Genomic DNA, 22583 nt, shown 5'->3' on the forward strand with positions numbered 1-22583 from the left:
TGAACACTCACATCAGCTGGAAAGTCCAGAGTGAGCCTCCTTCTCCTGGCACTTGAAGCCACAATGCTATTTTCTGTTGCCCAAGCAATTAATTGTTTGAGGATGTAGCTTGTGTACACTCTCTGCCTTTCCTAAGACTTGGTGTCTAGCCTCTCAAAGCTACTAGAGGATCAGCAAAGTTTCACTGGGGTGGGGTGGAGGGGGTGGAGGGGGGAATCGTGGAGGGGTGGCAAGGGGAGGGAAGTTGATGACTGCTAGCAATGAGGTGGTGGAGGAGGAGCAAAAGGAAGGACAGGGGGTGACTGTCAGCAGGTTCTTGCTCCTTCCCACTGCAGGGACCTTCACTCAGGCATTGAGTGTTTTCAAACAAGATACCCACCACGCATCCTAGGAGCCTGCAAGCAAACTTGACAGAGTTTTATTTCCAAGTCCCCCACATGCAGACTCTGTGGTGGCACAGTGGTTAGCACTGCTACCTCATAGAGCCAAGGTCCTGGGTTCAATTCCCACCTTGGATTTGTCTGTGTGGAGTCTGCACGTTTTCCCTGTGTCTGTGTGGGTTTCCTCCGGGTGCTCCAATTTGCTCTCACAGTCTGAAAGACATGCTGGTTAGGTGCACTGGCCGTGCTAAATTCTCCTTCAGTGTACCTGAACAGGTGTTGGAGTATGGCAACTAGGGGACTTTCACAGTAACTTCAGTGCAGTGTCAATGTAAGCCTACTCGTGACTAATAAATAAACTTTAACTCACCACTGTTCAAATACCAGCAGCAATGGGGTGAGGCCTTTAACTGTACATTAATTGCCAATTTAAGGGGCTCAGTTAGTGTTAGGGTGGGATGGCCATCGACAAGCCTTTCCTTGACAGACTTTTACGGGACAGAGGCAGGAAGGTGGTGGAGTTTCTAATTGTATACAGTGACTCAACAGCATTCTGCACAAGGCCCAGTGTTTGCATGTTGTTTGTATCAGAAAGAACGGACACTGGTAAGTCACAAATTGTGAAACCGTGCCTAATTCTGGACCTTTTAAAATGTCGTGGCCACAGAAAAATAGGCTCCTTGACTATGAGCAAGTGTTGGACTCATGAGGAGCATTGGGAGATCACTCTTTTTACAGGATTATTCTAACATTGCTAATGCATTGATCCATTAAGGTTGCTACTCATGTTAACATTCAACCTCACTAATGGCATTCTCAAAGTGCTGTTCAAATATGTCCAGAAGGATGTGTAAATCGAAAGGCATGAGTCTTTTTAACACAAAGTCTGTTCCAAATGCAATCAGCACAGACCTCTGCTCTTTGAGGGTCCACTGTTCCTGTAAACAGCTCCTTTGATGCATGCGCGTTCCGAATGCAACTTGCAGAACCCATCTACCTGCCAGTTCACCACAGTTGGAAGGTCAGCATGCACAGATCTCTGTGAGCTTGTGACAGAACAACATCTAAATGTGTCGTAAATTCTGAAGGCAGACTGTCAGGTCAAGCAGCTGATCAGCAACTCTTGACAAATGCATTACTCCATCTGAACTGAAGGTCAGGTAGAAACCCTGCAGGGATTTTAGCCGGTAAACCAGTACACGTGGATGATAACTATAGCTTTGAATGTCAGAGATCAACTGCTGTCTGAAAAGAATATGGTACAAGCTTTGTCCAGAAAAAGCAACAAGATGCTCCATCATAATCGCACTATGATTGGCACTTTAACTCCTATCTTGCTGAACAAGCAGGGGGGATCTCCATACAATTAGGAGAATAAGAATAATGATAGTGCCTTATCTTTAACAAGCTTAATTAAACCCTGAATGTAACATATGCTGATCCTTTAAACCAACAGACAGTAAAAAAAGGTGCAGTCATTAAACCAGATAACAAGAAATGTACTTTGCTTATTTCCAGCAGAGTACACTCAGAAATTTGGAACTGACTGGTGGATAAATTAGGAATGTGATTAACTGAATAGTACAGAGCAGGACACACATTTTGACCACTGAATCCATTTCTTCCAAGAGTCCTGTACATTCCACTCAATCATAAACTCTGTTGGTTTGATGGTCAGTCTCTGGGTCTGAGGGTGCGGAACTGAGCCTAACATGAGTTCATTGTGTACAATAACACTCCAGTGTAATACTGAGAGTAGGTGTGTTGGCAAATGTCCATCCTGAAAATGAATCATTAAAGCAATCAATGTCTACTTGTCCTGGTGGTTCAGATGAATATTTTAAGAAGTCTCACAGCACCAGGTTAAAATCCAACAGGTTTATTTGAAATCACAAGCTTCATCACTCACCTGATGAAGGAGCGAGGCTCTGAAAGCTCATGATTCCAAGTAAACCTTTTGGACTTTAACCTGGTGCTGTGAGACCTCTTACTGTGCTCAACCCAACCCAATGCTGGCATTTCAACATCAGGTGAATATTAAAAGAGGTAGCTGAGGAAACTTAAGGAATTCTCCTTGTGTACGGGCTAATTTGATTCTTCCTTTAACAGCATCACAACAACATATTAGCCTGATCATTCATCTGCTTGATGTGGCGATGCTGTTGTTGGACTGGCACAGGCACAGTAAGAAGTCTCACAGCACCAGGTTAAAATTCAACAGGTTTATTTGGTAGCACGCGCTTTTGGAGTAGTGCTCTTTTATCAGGTGAGTAATGAGCAAGTGTTTATTCAATTTTCTTTTAAAATTCCTGACTGCATCTGCTTCCATCATTATTTCTAGGCAATCACAACTCAGTGTGAAATAAATGCTCATTTCTCCTATTTATATTTTGTCTCTTATCTTAAAGCTCCCTGATTGCTGACTGTCCTGTCAATGGAAACTTGTTCCTCCCATCAACTCTCCCCTCAGGGCACCAGAATAGGATTTGAACCTACAACTTAGTGACACACTAAGGTTAAAGCCCAACAGGTTTATTTGGTAGCACAAGCTTTCGGAGCACTACCCCTTCATCAGGTGAGTGAAAGCTCACATTATCAAATAAACCTATTGGACTTTAACCTGGTGTTGTGAGATTTTTTACTACACATTTCCTTGTTCTTTTTACCAGTTAATCGAATAGCCAAATACCAAATAGTTAGCAAAGCTTGGAGAGGCCAAGCAGCAAGCTGAAGATGAGCCACAAATACATTTCTTTTTATTTCACTGACCCTAACTGTTGGTCTTGGCTGCTGCACTCAGTATTAATGGTCAGCAACAGGGAATCTAGGTATTTCTATGCCTGCATAGGTGCAGCATTGCAGGAGACCTGGCGTGTGGACTTAGGTGGGAAATTACCGGGAAGTTTAAACTTATGATGGAGAATGCCTCTGCTTTCCAGCAACCTCTGCAAAATATCTCTAACTCTGAGTTAGAGTCAGAGACTTTGAACAGTTCTGTGGGACTTAGCTGCTTAGTTACCTCCAATGTTAAACAGAGTCTAGTGTAACACCTGGATGCTCACACACAATTGATCCCCCTAATTACACTCCCCCTTCCCAACCTTCCCAACTGCCCCCAGAAACAGTGACTAAACACCGCCCAACCTGACCCAAATCTCCCTTTGGACTCCCTGACAAAATCCTCCCAACAGAGTGACCCAGATCGCCTGACTACCACATCTGACCTGACCCCACCTGTCTATCTATAACCCATCTTACCTGCCACACTCACTCTACTCACTTACCAACCTACCATTCCTGCAAGGGAATTTCAGAGCTTAAAGTTTTGGCATCTGAAGACATTGTCACCAATGAGGGAGTGATTAAAATCAAGGATGCACAAAAGGCCAGAACTAGAGTAGTGCAGAAAGCTTGGGAAGTATTGGGCTGTGGGAGATTTCAGAGATAGAGGTGAGGCCAGAGAGACAGATATGACATCAAATATGGCAAGTTTAGGCCATTGCTTAATTGGGAACCCATGTAGATCAGTGAACACAAGAGTAATGGGTAAACAGGGCTTTGTGCAAGTTAGGACAGGGGCAACAAATTTTAGATGGTGTGACATTTACTGAGGGCAGAACTTGGGAGGCTGGCCAGTTGTCCATTGGAATAGTCGAGTCAATAGAGGTAACAAAGGTATGGGTGAGTGTTTCAGCAGCAGATGAGCTGGGGCAGGGGTTAAGTACTTGTGGCTTCAGCCACCTCATTCAGTTTAACTGGAGCACAATCTTTTTTGTTGTTTTACTTCCAGTCAGTGTCTTAGGACATGAGCACCTAACAGCCTTACATGATGGAACAAGAGATCTTGCCATAAAAGTATTCAGATGCAATATTGATGAAAAGCGAATTAAAAGTTCCACAAATATATTCTATGAAACAGATGTTAAGCACAATAGTTTGCTTTAGAAAAGTAACCTATTCACCAACTCAATTATTTTGCATTCTGAAACTTATCTACCTTGTTATGATCCAATTACGGACGAGTAACTTCATGTTTAAAGTAGAAAAAATTTGAAATCCCAGTTACCCACTAAAGGAACAAAGTGACAAAATTCCATGGTGTAAAATAACAGAATAAACTTTACAAAGCCAGAAAAGTAAAACAATCTACAGTATCTATCTTATACGCTTACATCCAGAATTAATGAGGTAAATATGAATTAACAGGCAAACTGTGGTCAAACACATCACACTTCAAATTAAATGACAAATGTGACGAAAACTTATCTCATGAATTTCTGAGTAACCCACCCAGACTTTAATGAGAGTTGCAAAATCTCATTAAAATTTTGTCTCCCTCATGAGGGACTTCAACTCTTCTCTGGAGGGTTTAGCCTTGGAATTCACTCAAAAGATACCCCAACTTGGACTGCCTCAACAATGTTCAGTTTCTATGATTCAATGTCTTCTGAGATTGCATTCCACCAGATTCACAAAACTGCACTCCCACCTCTAATTCCTGCACCATTCCGACTCTTTCAGAAACCAGTAATTTAACTACACTGCCATTGCCCCTGGTTTGCTTTGAACTCTAGTAACTAAGTTGCACTGATCTATAAATGGTTCACAGGACATCGCTGAGCCCTGTCTGGAACCTACTAACAGCTCCCAGTGCTTTTCTGTAAGCTGCAAGATACACAAGGTTCAAGCTGCGGCCAGCTCTCAGCTACAGCAATGGCTTCCAGGGCTTCATTGAACCTTAACTGCCTGAGGACTGCTAACAGCAGCACCCTTTCAACTTGTTGCCAGTCAGATATGTGAAACCAGAGAACACCCATCTCCATAGCCTTTTTATGAATCACTGAATGCTTTTAAACTAATTTAGCTCTCACTCCCAAAACAAAAACTTCTCTGCGGACTGCACTTCTTTGCAAACAGTGTCAACACTGTCTCCAGTTCTCCAGCTAAGTAAGACCACCTGATGATTAATGGCTCTTTAAGCTTTTTAGTTTCATTCAACATGGCCCCAACCTTTTAAGTACAGTCATCTCCAAGCTGCTTTAATTCAATTTAACTTCTTTTCGACAGATGAACATTAATCTTCCCAGAAATAAACATCACTTCCAAAATAGTAACATGAACAATGAACTAGGTATTCATCACAACCTTCATTACTTCATGCAATTAGTTAACCTGAAACATAACTTCTGAACTATTCTTTAAACCTCCTGATGGAATACAGCAATAGGACATTTTCTATTAATGTGACTGATGTTTGGTTATTCATGAAACTCATCAAAATTATTCTGGAAAAAAATTGCAAAAAAATTGGGTTGGCTAGAATAATGAAAGAATAGATCCTAAAATAACTCCATTAACGGTTCTTTGAAAACCTTTTCCAAAATTTGACTTTGTGCGACCTTTGAGGTGTAAAGGGACAATATTTGCAGTGTTCAGTGCGTGCTTGATTTTAATGGCAAATACAAGATAAAAGGTGAGAAAATATCGTGTTCATCAGTGTGTCCACTGTTCCTCCTCTTCCTGACCCTGTTCTACCCTCTTAGCACTGTCACTAGACTTTGCACGGCTTCAATAAACTGTCCCAGTGAGTAAGCTCAGTACACAAATGTGGGGTCTCTCCTGAAGCATACGATATTTCCAAGTTTAATCTTTCCATACAACACTTTAAATCAGTCACGTAAGCTGACTACTGCTAACTGCTTTGGAGAAGGAAGACTTGCATTGACACAGTGTCTGTCACAAATTCAGGGTGCTGTAAAAAAGCTTCATTGCTAATGGCATTCTTGTAAAGTGTCATCACTGTTGCCTTGTCAAAGCTGGCAGTTGGCACACAACAAATTTTCACAAAGTGCATTGTGTGAGTGACCAGATCACCAGCTGTTTAAGTGCTGGCTGAGGACAACAAGAATAACTCTCCCTTCTTTTTGACAAAATAGTGCACATGGCATATTTTATGCTCACCTGAGAAAACAGGCCAAAACACTTTGGTTTAGTGGCTCATCCAAAGATAACAGAAAAGGATCTTCATTCCTTTCAGCCAATATCCCAGAATCTTTCATCACCAGCCTGTCGGACAGACTCATCAGAAGTAGCTGCACAGTTGTACATAGTCAGGAGGGGGTGAGCATTGTCTTTGGACACCACGAAGTCACATGGTGTTAGAAAAGTTCCTACTGCTTATTGACCGGAGTCTTACCATCCCATTCGGCACAGGAATCAGAGCGGGCAAGGGGCAGAGGATGGGAAGGTCCATTGATCTCGGGTGGGATTTTATGGTTTCAGGATGAACGAGGCTGTAAAATTCTGCCCATCATCTTTCACTTTTCCCTAGCTGATGAATCAGCAGATTTCTGTGTTGAACACCATGAAGCAGCAAAGACACAGCATGTGCTCTGGGTGAGGGACTTTAATGTCCATCACCATGAGTGGTTTGGTAACACCATACTGGCTGAGCTGGCCCAGGTGCCAGACCATAGCAATTGGTGAGAAGACCACCAAGAGGGATAAACCTGCTTCACCCCATCTGTCTTTGACAGTGATAGATTTCTGCACAGCTCTGCAGAGATAAAATCCCTTCTTCCCACTAAGCACATTCTTGGGTGGCATCACCACTGTTTTGAATGTGACAGATTCAGAACAGATCCAGCAGCTTAAACTGGGCAGTTGGACACTGCAGGCCATCAGCAGCAGTAGACTTATTTTCCACCACAACATGCACACACAAACTCTGGCATATCCCTCCCACCATAATCATCAAGCCAGGAGGCGAACCCTGATTCAATGAGGAGTGAAGAAAAGCATGCGGTGAGAGGTACCAGGTGCACTGATAAAGGACTACTTATAAGGCATATGGCTCAGAGCCCAACCATTCAACCAAACAAAGGCTGTCAGTATTTATGTTCCAGTCCAGGATCCCTTCAGCTTGCCTCATTTAAGTCTATCATTGTAACTGTAATAACCTGAGGTGACTCGATGTGGCAAATAACTGACAAAAGCATTTGATGTTAAGAACTACAAACAGTGAAGGGTTCAAGAGCACAAATAATACAGGTAAAATCATAACAACACCCTGAATCCAACTGAAGCCTTCCAGCCATGGGAATGCTTCCCCTGCTTGCGATTGGCCCAGATTTGCAGGCTCATACTCCATTAGCTCTGGCTTGGTTACATGGCCCATGATAGATCATGTTTTAAAGGGGCCACACTACCACAAATAGCCCTCTATTCCCTTCTTCCTTATATGCTGGTCTGATTTCCCCTTAAGTGCATGTATATTATTGTTTCAACCATTCCCTGTGACAGCAAGTTCTAAACATTTCCAACAGGAGAGAACATAACTAGCTCCCCTTGACATTCAATGTTATTACCATGCTGTCATGCTCAATAAAGGCAAGCCATATTATAGACTTGCAGTTCATGGGGGCGATTACACCAGCCTGCTTACTTTAGCAGTGCAATGGGCTGGGAGATATCAGCGGAGGCCATTTTGTGGACTTCCCACTGGGCGACCGGCCTCCGCATATCTCTGCACCGGAATTTGGCGTGGAGCTAATTTCAATAGTTAAATTACTATTTGCATCTAATTAGCAGGCACGGGACTGAAATCTCCGGGCCCACTGGCACTGCCAGTGGGGCAAACTGGCACTGCTCAAGGGGCATCTTGGCACTGCCCGATGCCCAACGGGCAGTGTCGAGGGGTTGGGGCCAGAGGCAGGTCTATTGGGAGTGGGGCACAATCGGTAAGGGGGGTGGGTACCTGCTGCCACTCTGCAAAAGAATTGCAGATGGAAGGAGAATAGATGACAATTGGGGCTGGCCATCTGTCTGGGGGTAGGTGTTGGGGCTGCTGGGATGGGAGGGGTCAGCGATGATGGCTGTGGGGGAGACATTGGGGCTGGGCCTGAGATGTCTAGGAAGCCAATGATCAGGGGGTGGAGGGCAAGGGTGAGGGGTTGTGGGGCTGGCCAGCAGTTGGGCTGGCCAGCGATCTGGAGGTTGACTCAATCTGTGCCAGGAGCAACATGGTTAGAAAATCACAGCCCATGGCTAATTCTGAGGCACACTAATATCAATGTATTTCATGTCCAGAATGAAAGCATTCTGAAGAAAGATCATTTTAGACTCAAAACATTTGCCCCAATCTTATCACCATTCATGTTGGCAAGATTTTCCCATCCCACTGCAGTGAATGGAGATTTGGCTGGCCACCATATTCTCCAACCTCATTGCAGCAGGAGGCTGTCGTGAACGGCAGTTAAGATCTCACCCATTAACTCCATTTCTCTCTCCACAAATGATGTGTTTTTCCAGACTTGAAGTTTATATTTATTAACACATTTTGGTTTATCTTAGATACCCTTCCACCAAAGAAAATTGCCTCTCTTGTGTGAACATGTATAAAGACTGTTAGGAGAAACTTGCATTGTCACATACAACAAATGGTGATATGTCTACCACACGGACAAGATTGTCCAGAGTAAAAGGGATGAGTTAGTTGACCTTGTTAGAAAGGGTAGTTCCAAGATTCAGCCACAGTCTGCCAAAATTAGAGTTGGAAAATATGAAGAGCCTATCCCTGGCTGCTTTTGGAAAGTTCACATGTGTGAACTGTATTATACTCAACAACTAAAAAGCATATCAATTCCATTTTTCAAGTTAGCACATTAAAAACATTTGCTTGAATAAGTTACCCAATGACTGTATCCCAACAAAAGTGAACAACTCACAATGGGAGAGGAGCGTGGGAGATAAAGTTGAAAAGTAGTTTCAGTGGAAAAGAAAATAATGACTGCTTTACAAATTTCCATAACTATTAGCTTACCGAGAGCCATGATAATGCAGTGAAGTGTTTCAACACAATAATTGTGTTTTACCCACTGACTACACTTCTGTTTCTGCATTTCAGGGATAACTTCCTGATATTTCCCCAGACACAAATGCAACTGACAATGCATGAAGGAAAGTCAAGAAATAAACTAGAAAAACAGCATGGAAATCCAGGGAGTAAAGCACAGTAAAACGGAAAATTAAGCATACATACAAGTTAAACTCTTCATTCCTCTTCAAATTTCTCTTCTTTGTGGAGGTGCTGTTCTCCTATTATTCTTAAGCAGGAACACTTTGCTTTCTTTACTTTGCTTCATCTTTTTAGCTGTTTGGTCTTACTGTCTTTTCAGTGTACTACTCTTACGTTGCACCGTGAGTGTACTGTAGCGTTCATGTTTTCTTGAGTTAGACTCTTGGCCCTCACTATAAAGAATACATGAGAAGTATATTAATAATGACAATGGGCCAATAAAAAAGCAGCTGTTTTGAAACCAGGTAGCAAATTCAGCAGCTTAAACCTTCAAGATTTTTAATGAAATAGTTTTCCATTAAATACAAGAATCCCCATTTTCAGAAAGTCATGGCATGCAATATTGGAAGTTAGGCAGCCAATTTGCATGCAGCAAACTTCTACAAACAGTAATGTGATACTGGGCAGATAATCCGTTTTCTTGGTATTGATTGAGGGATAAATTTTTAATTCATTCGTGGAACATGGGCATTCCTGGCCAGCCAGCATTTATTGCCCATCCCTAGTTGCCCAACAGCAATTGAGAGTCAACCACATTGCTGTGGCTCTGGAGTCAAATGTAGGCCAGACTGGATACAGCAGATTTCCTCCCCTAAAGGACATTAGTGAACCAGATGGGTTTTTCTTGACAATTGACAATGGTTTCATGATCATCATCAGATTCTTAATTTCAGATTTTTTTAAATTGATGGTCTACCATCTGCCATGGCAGGATTTGAACCCTGGTGCCCAGAACATTAGCTGAGTTTCTGATATAACAGCCTCGCGGTAATACCACTTCGCCATCACCTTCCCTCAATTTAAATATTGACCAGGACACTGGTAAAAACTCTCTTCTTCAAAGCTGCACCATTGGAATTTTATTTTCACCTGATGGGGCAGACGGGGTCTCAGTTCAAACTCTCAGCCAGAAGGCAAAACCTCTGACAGATTAGCACTCCATCAAAACTACCCTGAAGTCTCTGACTTCCATTCTGTAGTCAAGATGTGGAGAGGGACTTGAACCCACAAATGTCTGATTCAGTGATGAGACTAGCAGCAGCTGAGCTGCAGCTGACACCAAAGGGAAAATATGGTGTACGGAGCAGTATTTCAGATACGCGTAAAAAGACCTCAATTACCCAACAAAGTATTCATTGTGTCACTTTTATGTTAAACTGTAAATTTCTACAGGACTATATTTTGTAGAATTGCATTCAATAAGGTAGGAAATGACCTTCAAGCTCATCTTCCCTTTTGAGTTCTGTAAAACTATCCTTTGGGAATGTAATAATACCTGATCAGATAAAAGAGCTTTCAGAATTTCAGAGAGCAGCGTTTAACGCAGCAAATAAATTATGGGCCTCCGTGACATTATTGTACACATCAGATCCATTTCTTCCTTCCAGATTTAGATTATATCAGAGATAATTGTACCAGTACTAATTTTATCAAAAGGTGATTGATTGCTGGTAAGATATTATGATTTTTTTTCCAAATCTGACGGTGCTATCTTTAGATTAAATGATCAATTTTCCTTTCAAGAGAAGCACCAGGTCTTTTACCCAGTTTCTGAAACAACTTGAAGCTTTAAACCATTTGTCCGCAAATACAAAAGCATCAAGTGTAATGAGCATTAGAAGGATGAAAAGCTGCATGAAGAATTTCAAACATTGTATTTACATAGCACTCCTCACATGAGGGACATGTGGAACATATCACACTTTACAACATGGAGAAAGGACCCCAAGCATGGGGGAGGAGTGGACAAAGAAGAAGTTGGATATTAAGGCAAAGAAAGGGATTTTGAGGAGGTTGGAGGAAACGTGGAGGAGGCAAGAAGGAGGAAACTATGTAAGACAAGTTCAGGTGACAGGTAAACAGTGGCAGAATAAATAGCTGCCATTAGAACTGAGTGAGCTCTGAGTATTCAGTGTTAGAAATGCAGACAGTATGTGTACAAAACAGGAGGCAGAGATCAGGAGGAGAGTTAATTGAGGTCATCGAGAAATTTAAAAACAAGGACAGGAATATTAGGAGATGGTCATTTTTTAAACAATACTTGGATGAAACAAGTGACGGTCCGAGGCCAAATAAAAATAACTCTCAGTGATGAAGGCATGGATTTGCACTCCAGCTGTAGAAGAGTTGAATTAGAGACTGAGCTAGGAAACATTGCAGAATTAAGACTGAACAGAGGTGTTGTTTTCAAATGGAGTGTGGGCAATGTGCTTAATGCATTCAGTGGGATCTGAATAATTTTGTGGTTGCATTTAAACTGCCAGAAGTAATCGTGGTCTGTGCAGGCAGATTGCAGATTGGGAGAGTGGAAAATCCTAAAGGACAGACAATACTCAAAGACAACCTATGGTTCCTTTAATGTGGGTAGCATTGTGGGCAGGAGTGGCACTTTTCAATGGTGATGAGCAACTGCAGCAGGCAGCTGGGTCCCAGATTCTCTTCGATGTCCTCATTCAGCAGGTTAATTTAACAAAATGAAATCAATTAAAACAAGGCTAAATGAGCAAAATTAAATCCTCTTCTTCATCCTCTAGCCAGAGTAGAAGACTGCCTGTGGACAACATACTGTGCGGCCAGAAGCCCCTTAAGAACTTAGAACAGGCAATACAAATACCTGAAAATGGTCTAAGTAACCAGAATCCACGAGGCAACACCAAGAAAAACATCCTGTTTTTTTTTCAGTATTTTACCTCAGAGCAGCTTAACATTTGTTTAGTTATCATTGGAAATGCTCACTTCTCAAATTGCAATGACCATATTTATGGTAATACAATAAGAAACTGGCAGCAGCAACAAACATGGTGGTAGTCGTCCTGACAAGGGTTTTTTGACCACAATTTGTATATAATCACCAGATGAGGGGCACCTGCCCATGTCCAGCAGGAGCTGCAGTCACCGGAAACAAGCTTCATCCAAAAAGTCCAACAGACAAACAGCAAATTGTGGGTGCTCCTGTCCTCCATAAGATTTTCACCTCACTACAGCCACATCTTTACCCATATCAGAAAAGCAGTAAAAGGAAAATAACTTTCAAAGACTTTTTACTTATTCATGGGCTGCAAGCATTGCTGGCAAGGCTAGAAATTATTGTCCATTCCACATTTTGATTTAATTTATTATTGTCACATATACTGGTGTACAGTATTGTTTCTTGCACACCATACAGACAAAGCATACAGTTACTAGAGTACATAGGGGAGATGGAAAGGAGAGGGTGACTTCAGCCAGAGAGTGGTGAATCTGTGGGACTCTTTGCCACAGATGGTTGCGAAGGCCAAGTCATTGACTGTCTTTAAGACAGAGATAGGTAGGTTCTTGATTAATAACGGGATCAGGGGTTATGGGGAAAAGGGAGGAGAATGGAGATGACAGAAATATCAGCCATGATTGAATGGTGGAGCAGACTTGATGGGCCTAATTCTGCTCCTATGTCGTTTGGGTGCACAATATAGTGTTACAATCATAGAAAAAACAACATAATATAAGATAGGTCCATTCAAGAGCCTGATAGCAGCAGGAAAGAATTGCCCATAACAACATAGTGAGCCATCTTCTTGAACTGCTGCAGCCTATGAAGTGAAGGCACACCTTGCGAGCTATTAGAAAGGAGTTCTAGCATTTAGATCCACAATACCACCCTTCTCACGTTTCATGTCTCAATAAAAAAATAAAAGGATATGGGAATAGTGAGAAAACGGTAGATTAGCCATGATCTAGTTGAATAGCTCAAGGGGCTGAATGACATAATCCTGCTCCTGTGTTCCCGTGGCCAGAATTTTTCAACTTTCAGCCAGGCATGCGCCCAACCTGAACATGCATAAATTTGTGCGAGATGATATCAGGTGTGTATCCAAAGTCATTGCGTATCCTTGAAATATTGAGGCTGGAGTCACAGCTGCTCCTGCTGTCATATTTCTGAGTTTTGCCAGATCTCCTTTAGATTTCTAAATTTCTTCACCTCCAAATCTGTGCCAAAGTTCTCACAAAATAGACCAATCTGTCGGATCCATGGGGAACATTGATGTTTGCAAAAGATATTGGCCTTGAAAATCCATGGCCATTTAGCACATTGCCACTGTAATTATAAGAGAAGTAGGTTGAGCTGATGATAGGGGCTCTATGAACATCAGATTCCCGATGACCCAGCAGACAGATGCTGCAGGTTTGTCATCGGGGATGTCCAAACTGACTCCGCAGTAGATGTAGAATATGACGAGGTCCCTGTAGTATTAAAGACATTTTTAAAAAAGGATTTCCCCTCCAAAAGGGAAGAACATATTTTATTTGCAGCCCCCAGCATCCCCTCCCTCACTTTGCCCCTCATCATGGTCACTAACCCTAGCTGTCCCATCTTAGCCATGCAGTGCAGAGCTGTCGCAAAAGCAGGTAGACTAGATGTGCTCTTGGTGGCCATGGGTGTCGACCATGTTGGATCATTCAGCTCTCTGATATTCAGTAGGTTATGGATTCAAGTCTCATGCCAGAGTGTTGAGCACGTGAGTCTACAGTCCTGGTGCAATTCTAAAAGAGTGCTGCACTGTCTGTGGTACCAGTGTTCAGGTGAGATCTTAACTTATCCTCTCAGATGGATGCAAAAGACCCAATATTGCTGTTTATGGGAGCTTGCTGTATGCAAATTGGCTGGCCAGCACATTTTTCACCTGATAGTGGTGACCACGCTTCAAAAGCAGTGAAACACTCTGGGGCATCCTGAAAAGTGCTGGAAAAATGATAATTCATTACTTTTTCTTTCACCCTTCCCAACTCTTTCCCCCTTAGCCCCACCCACAGCTTCCTCATCCTTACCACCTAATTTAGTTGGCTAAGTCGCAGATGCTGGGAAGGACCTGTAGATTTTGAAGGTGGCACAGTGGTACCTCTGCTACTTCACAGTGCCAGGGACCCAGGTTCAATTCCAGCTTTGGGTGACTGTCTATGCAGAGTTTGCACGTTCTCCCCATGTCTGCGTGGGTTTTGTTCAGGTGCTCCAGTTTTCTCCCACAGCCCAAAGATGTGCAGGTTAGATGGATTAGCCATGTTGAATTGCCCCTTAGTGTCCCAAGGTTAGGGGGATTAGTGGGATAAGTATGTGAGGTTACAGGAAAGGGCCTGGGTGGGATCCTCTGTCAGAGAGTTGGTGCAGACTCGAATGGCCTCTCCTGTAGCGATTCTATGATTTAATACCTAGAAAACTATTGATCTCTCTTGAAAATAGTCAATGACAGAGCTGCCACAGTTCACAGGGATTGAGAATTCAAAAGATTCATCATCCTGTGAACAAAGAAATTCCTCCTCATTTCAGTTCTAATTGTCCCACCCCTTATCATGAGACTGCATTCCCTGGTTCTAAATGCCTCGGCCAGGGGAAACATCCTTCCTGTACCTACCCTATTGAACTACATCAGAATTTTGTTATTTTTCAATGAGATGGCCTCTCATTATTCTAAACTCTAGAGAATACAGGCACAGTCTCCTTAATCTCGCCTGAAAGGACAATCCTGCCATCCCAGGAATCAGTCTGGTGAGCCTTTGTCCCATACCTTCTATGGCAAGTGTATTCTTCCTTAGTAACCAGACCTAATGTACACAATGTTCCAGGTGTAGTCTCACTCATTGGCTCTACACAACAACTGTTAGACTTACTTACTCTTGTACTCAAATCCTCTTTCTGTAAATGCCAACAGACCATTTGCCTTCTAATTGCTTCTGAAGCCTCTTGTAGGCTTTCACTGACTTATGAATACGGACATAAATGTCTCTTTGGACATAAACACTTCACAGTCTTTCATCATTAAGAAATATTCTTCATTTCTGTTTTTCCTGTCAAAGCAGATTAGCTCACATTTTTCCACATTATATTCCATCTGCCACATTCTTGCTCACTCACTTAGCTGTTTGAATCCCCTTGAACACCCTTTGCATCCTCCTTACAACTCATGTTTTCATTGAGTTTAGCGTCATCAGCAACCTTGGAAATACATTTGGTCCTCGCTTCCAAATCATTGATCGAGATTGTGAGTTGTTGGAGCCCAAACATTGATTCTTGCAATATTCCACTAGTCACAACCTGCCAACCTGAGAATGAATGGTTTACCCTTACTCTCTATTTTCCATCTGTTAACCAATTCTCAACCCGTGCTCTTGGATCATCCATAATTCTATTTGTCCTAACTTTGCTTGCTAAACTCCTGTGTAGGATCTTATCGAAAGTCTCCAGAAAATTCAATTGAATCATATCCACTTGTTCCCCCATTTTTTTCAGTAATACTAATTTCCAGCCCCCCATCCCTCCCCATTGGTGGCTGAACCATTGGAATCTCTGCTCACATCAGTAAGACTGAAAAGGCTGGAAGATTCCGTTATAAGTTCCCTGCCTGTAATAGGTTCATCTTTGTCCTTGACAATCTTTTTCCTTCTTACAAACCTACAGAAGCGTTAATGTTTTCATGGCACCATGAATGATAAATGCTAAGCTGCCTAAATCCCTAAGTGAAATTTAAAACAGCTGCCAAAACAATTTATATCGTATGAGGATTGGTTTTAAAATCAGGAAAAGATTTCTCCAACTACTTGTGATGATCTTATAGTGAAGTAAATGCTTATTAAGAAATAAGGCAAAAAAATGGAAAATTGCATTTAAACACAGATATGACTTTATCCAGTAAACAATACTTCAAAATAAAATCCAAAATATATTAATTTTACCACATTCAGAGCTAACCTTCCCTTTCCTGTTCAGCAATTCCTTACAGATTTAAAAGTCTATAAAATCCCAGTAACTTTTAAAACACAGTGTCTTTGTTTTCTTGGGTGTTCTCTGAGGCTGATAGCAGTTGGATCTTCAAGTCTGACTTTGTTCCTAATGCTGTCTAGGAGATCTAATCAGCTATTCCTGCCGTCTGCTGGGATATCTAAATAGCTACCCCTCACATAAATTTCAATATTTTCCTTTAATATGTTCTTTCCCTTTGACCTCCCTATTTTCTCCCCAGAATTAATTGAAGTTATGTTTTTTATTTTAGCTCTGAAGAAGAGAAGTAAACTTCCCTATCTGTATTTTAGCTATTTATAACTTTATTTTACAACCTGTATATATTCTCTTTTGAACCAAAGTAATCCATTCAAATCAACTACTGTTAGTACCTTATGCAAACATCTGTTTGAAATCCCTCTTGGTTCATTACAATGTCATAAATACATCTTATTGTTAGTTTATGTTGTCAGAGTCACCATGTTTCTTATTCCAAATATCATACTCATAAACCTCCAACAGTTTATTTTCAAGTACAATAGAAATATGGCAGTGGTATTATCAACAGAAAAATATTAGTTTCCTTGTTTTCTTGACACTTTTTGTTTCGCACTATTTTACATCCATTTCTTTTTTCTTTCTTCATCAGTTTTTTTGGCTCTCCTTTGATGAATTCTACCATGCTCCCAAACCTCAGGCGTTGACTGGAATTCCAGGTAGAAAATGAATTTGTCAAACTTTGTCAGCTGAGGCTTGTACTTTATTTGTGTCACTCTTTATTATCCTTGTTAAATCTTTCCATAAGTTTCAATGGTTTACTGTTGTGTGCCAAAGATATATTTCAGCTATAGGCAGAAAAATACATTTCAAATTATCTCCAAACTCCGTGGCCTGGAGCTCAGCTCCTCCCTCTATGACTGGACCCTGAACTTCCTAACCTACAGACTGCAATCAGTAAGGATAGGCAACAACATCTTCGCCATGATCATCGTCAACACCAGTGCCCCATAAGACGGTATCCTCAGCCCCTTACTATACGCATTATATGCTTATGACTGTGTGGCCAAATTCTCCACTAACTCGATCTTCAAGTTTGCTGATGACACCACCATAATGGGTCAGATCTCAAACAATGTCGAGACAGACTACAGGAAAGGGTTAGAGAATTTGGTGAACTGCTGCAACGACAATAATCTCCCCCTCAATGTCAGCAAAACGAAGGAGATAGTCATTGACTTCAGAAAACATAATGAAGGATATGCCTCAGTCTGTATTAATGGGGACCAAGTAGAAATGGTCAAGAGCTTCAAATTTTTAGGTGTCCAGATCACCAACAACCTGTCCTGGTCCCTCCATGTTGACGCTATAGTTAAGAAAGCACACCAATACCTCTACTTTCTCAGAAGACTAAGGAAACTTGGTATGTCTGCTATAGTTCTCACCAGCTTTTACAGATGCACCATAGAAAACATTCTTTCTGGTTGCATCTCAGCTTTGTATGGCTCCTGCTCTATCCAAGACTGCAAGAAACTACAAAAGGTCATGAACGAAGCCCAATCCATCTCTCAATCCAGCCTTCCACCCTTTGACTCCGTCTACACTTCCTGCTGCCTTGGAAAGCAGCCAGCATAATTAAGGACCTCACGCACCCTGGACAAATTCTCTTCCACGCTCTTCTATTGGAAAAAAGATACAAAAATCTGAGGTCACATACCAACCGACTCAAGCTTCTTCCCTGCTGCCATCAGACTTTTGAATGGACCTACCTCGCATTAAGTTGATCTTTCTCGACACCCTAACTATAACTGTAATACTACATTCAGCACTCTTTCCTTTCCTCCTTCTATGTACGGTATGCTTTGTCTGTATAGTATTAACACAATAATAAATCAAATCAAATCAAATCAATGTTTTGAGGAAAGACTGAATATGTTTTGTTAATACTTTTTTAATTTAATACACATACAATCTAGAAGAATAGGATATCAATACTACCAGCCATTATCCAGTGTCAAACGCAGACTAAAAAGTAATTTTTCTAAAATCTACTTCTTTTCCAATGCTTTCTTTCTTTGTATTTGGAATTGCGATTAGCATTATTAAGCATACAAATGTTTCTTACCACAATATTAAATTCAAAACCTTCAGCAGCCATGCCCTATTTCTACTGATATGCCTTGCCAATCAGACAAACACAATGAATGAAATGCTATCTAGATTAGAATAAACCCATGACTACTTCCATTGGAGTGCCTCTTAATATTTTACAGTTGTACATGGAATTTATCAGCAAGATTGTAGTCAGCAGACGCAGAGGCACAAACTATTTGATTTTATTGTGGAAAGGTTGCAATCAAAATCATACATTTATAATAAATGCATGCAGTCAGAGAAGAGAAAATTGCACTGCCCCCCACCCCTGCCCCACCATTACATTGGAGAGAACAGGGCAGTGTCATTATAATGGCAGCATTCAGGCGCCAAGTCAATTGTCATGACTGTAGTCAGCAGGAGGTGTTGCACTAAAATCAAAGATAATGGCTAAAATGTCAGGACCCCCACAGTCCGCAATAGCAATGTTTAGCTATGCAAATTGCATTTGTAAAGCCTTCTGTATTTTGACTTACCTACAGAGAGATATCTTTGCAAGCCAATTTTTGAGTTAATCACCACCATCACAGACATACTGATACATGAACTGAATGGGTTTGAGCACTTCTTCCAGAAAGAGAATTTCATTTGGCTTTCAATGTTGTTTTTAAGTTCAACAGTTCATATAGTTTCAAAGCCAGATTACAGTGACTAGTGACAACTTTCTATCTAGTTTACCCACATGTGGGATAGGTGCATTGCTACATCAATGGATATGTTATGTAACGCCATCTCAGCACTGTCTCTCAGGTTGTTCCATGCATCATTTCACCATCTGGCAATAATGAAAGCTCTATCAACAGACCGCAGGAAAGGCGTTTTTAACTTGCCAATATGATAGCAAAACCTGTAGCGAACAAGAATAAGAAGGGATATTATTTCTTTATTCATCCACTGGAGGCATCTCCTGCAAGGCCTACATTTAGTATCCCACTCTAATTAACTAATTGAATAGAAGAAGCATCTTGCTCAGCCATTTTAAAGAGCAGTTAAGAGTAAACCACATTGGTTGGTGATGGTGAGGTGATGGCATAGTGGTATTATCACTGGTCTAGTAATCTGCAGACCCAGAATAATGCTGTAGGATCCAAGTTTGAATCCCACCAGGGCAGAAAATGAAATTTGAGTTCAATAGAATCCTGGAATTAAAAGTCTAATGATGACCTCAAAAACATTTTTTTTGTCATAAGAATCCATCTGGTTCACTAATGTTCTTAGAAAGGGAAATCTACAGTCCTTACCTGGTCTGGCCTACCAGATTTACAGCAATGCAGTTGACTCTTAAAAAAAATGTTTTCTGAAATATCCTAGCACCCAATTCATAGGCAATTAGGGATGGGCAATAAATTCTAATCCAGCAAGCATCACCCGCATCCCATGAATGAATAATAAATATCAAACTTGGCAAGGATGGTAGATTCCTTCCCAAAAAGGACAGTAGTGAAGCAGATGTGTTTTTATGATAATCCAGTGGTTTTATGGCCATCAATATGGGCCAGGATTCTCCCAATATGCATGAAAATGGGAGTAACTCCCACTGATTTTTTAGCATGATTTTAAGTGCAAATTTCCCACACTTTGAGCACTTGCAGAGTGCCTCAGCGGGATTCCCTCTGAAAATCTGTGGTTAGGGAATATTCCTGCCCAAGAGGCTGGCAGCACAGCAGAGTGGATTATTGCGCATGTGCTGACCTGTCAGAGTGGAGATTGGTGCATATGCAGTGGCCCCTCATTGCTGGCCTCCTGATCACTGGCCAGTCCAATTGCTGACTACAACCCCCATCGCTGGCGTTCCAACGCGCCCCCCCGCAATCACTAGCCTCTCAGACCTCTGTGGGCAAGCTTGGATGCTGTCCATCGCAGCCAGCCCTGATCTCCTGTTCCCAGCATCCCCACCCCACAGTCACAATGCTCACTGCCAGCCCCCCAGCAGTCCCGATCAGGTGGCACTGCCCCCTTACCCGACTTTCTGGGCAGAGGCTTCAATGGCCTCCTTTCCCTCCAATGGGATTGGCCACCTGCTCCCCATTGGCAGGGAGCAATAGGAGACCCCAGTGAAGTGAACCACTCCCGGCGAGAGGGGAGATGCCAACAAGTTTGGAGAATTCCGTCCCGGGCCTGCTAATGAAATGGAATCCTGATTTCTATATTATAATCAGCTCCGCGCGGTTGATAAACTCTGGAAATCTTAGGCTGAGAGATGCATGGAGGCCGCAAAATGGCCTCCGCTAATGTCTCCTGGCCCCCTGCACTGTTTGAGCTGGGGGAATTGCCCCCATAGTCTTTGTCTCAGATATATTTATTTAATTAATTTAATTCAAATTTCCCAGCAGTTCTGATGGGATTTGAACTCAAGTCTTCAGATCATTAGTCCAGGTTTCTGGATTACTACCCATATACAGTCCACAGGCCTGTGTGCTGGTATGTCAAATTATCCATCGTATACATCTTGGTCAACAGGTCCTGGGCTTGTATTTGGACTACCAGTTTTGGTGATATAGGGAAAAGAGTAAAGTTGAAATTATGTCCTTTGTGCTTTTAACATTTCAAGATCAAGAAGGAGCAGGACGAAAATCAATTCAAGCAAATAATTCACTACATGAGATGTTCAATTACTGGCAGCCCACAAACTAAAACAGTGATTGAATTCAGAATGAAAAGTGAATTCAGGAGGAACATTTTGCAAAAAGTTGTTAATTGATTTTTTTGGAATGGAATATTTGGAAGACTGGTGAAACATTGAATATAAGTGGATACAAGAGTCAATTCAATGTGTTTTCTGAGATTGAGATATACTGATGGGGTCAGCAGACATGAACTATCAAAATGGAGGGGCGTACTGTTCCAGTTAGACCTTTCCTGTTCTAAAAATAGAGTCTTTTAGTCCTGTGAATCATTTTCTGATGTAACTGAAAGAAAATAACAGCACACTGACAATATAGCTCTATCCACTACTCATTATCTGGTACACTAATCTACACTTCAAACATTCAGTTCAGAAAGAAATAATGAGAAATGCTGCCTCCGATCACATCCACTCCCAACAATCAAGTACTAGCAGACCCAAATGACCAGTTTGATGATTGTATTTTGAGTCTCTTAGGGCTGCAGAAGGTTGACCCAACAAAGTTTTACATCAACGGGTGGCACAGTGGCAAAGGGTGGCATGGTGGTATAATGCTTAGCATTGCTGCCTCACAACACCAGGGACCCAGGTTCAATTCGGGATTCCGTCTGTGTAGAGTTTACACATTCTGCCCATGTCTGTGTGGGTTTTCTCCAGGTGTTCTGGTTTCCTCTCACAGTCCAAAGATGTGTGAGTTGGGTTGATTGGCTATGCTAAATTCTCCAATAGTATCAGGGGGGCTAACAAGGGTAAATGCATGGGGCTATAAGGATAGGGTCTGGGTGGGATTGTTGTCGGTGCAGACTTGATGGGCCAAATACTCTCTTCCTGCACTGTAGGATTCTATGGTTTTATATTATTTGTAGCCATAGAAACTGTTTCAAGATTACATATTCATGTGATTTTACCCACCAAAAACTCTTCAGCCTACATCATTAAGATAAATTCCTTCGGTCTGGTAAATTGAAAATGAGTTTTGGAGCAATGTGAGCTTTTGGGACTTGCCTCTGATGACTTGCACTAGCCTATCTTAAATCAGCCTCCTTCTCAACCAGTTTAAAAGAGGCACTGGGATCTGGGAGTTTTAACTCTGAACTTAGATCGGAATAAATAACGGCATTGTTTTCACAAGGGATTTCTTGTGATTCAGCTATAAATTCACAAATAACGTGTTCTTACAGCTGTAGCATTAAACATGCTCTCTGGAGGTGTGAGGGAGTGACTGAGATTAATATCTTGACCAGATGTTTAGCTCAGCCTTTCAAACACCTGGGACACCAGCAATTGAGTCGTGCTTAAAGCACACAAAAAAAACTTGCTCTGTGAAAATTCCTGTGCACAACTCTTAAGTCACTTCATCACCTGAAGAGATCTATTTAGGCCTGTGTAATTGAAGAAGTAGAACTGGATAGAAAATGGTTGTCCCTTCCCTATATCCATATTTTTTTTTGCTATTAAGCAAGTGAAATAAAAAATAGTCTCAAACCCCTTCACTTTAATTGCCATAGCAAATGAGCAGCCTGATCTTATTAAGACTGGCAGAGCTTCAATTAAGAACTGAAAACAGTAGCACTAATATTGTTGCTGTAGCACTAGTAT

This window comes from Carcharhinus amblyrhynchos, chromosome 6 (assembly GCF_965287045.1).
Source record: "Carcharhinus amblyrhynchos chromosome 6, sCarAmb.v2.hapA, whole genome shotgun sequence".
Taxonomy (NCBI): domain Eukaryota; kingdom Metazoa; phylum Chordata; class Chondrichthyes; order Carcharhiniformes; family Carcharhinidae; genus Carcharhinus; species Carcharhinus amblyrhynchos.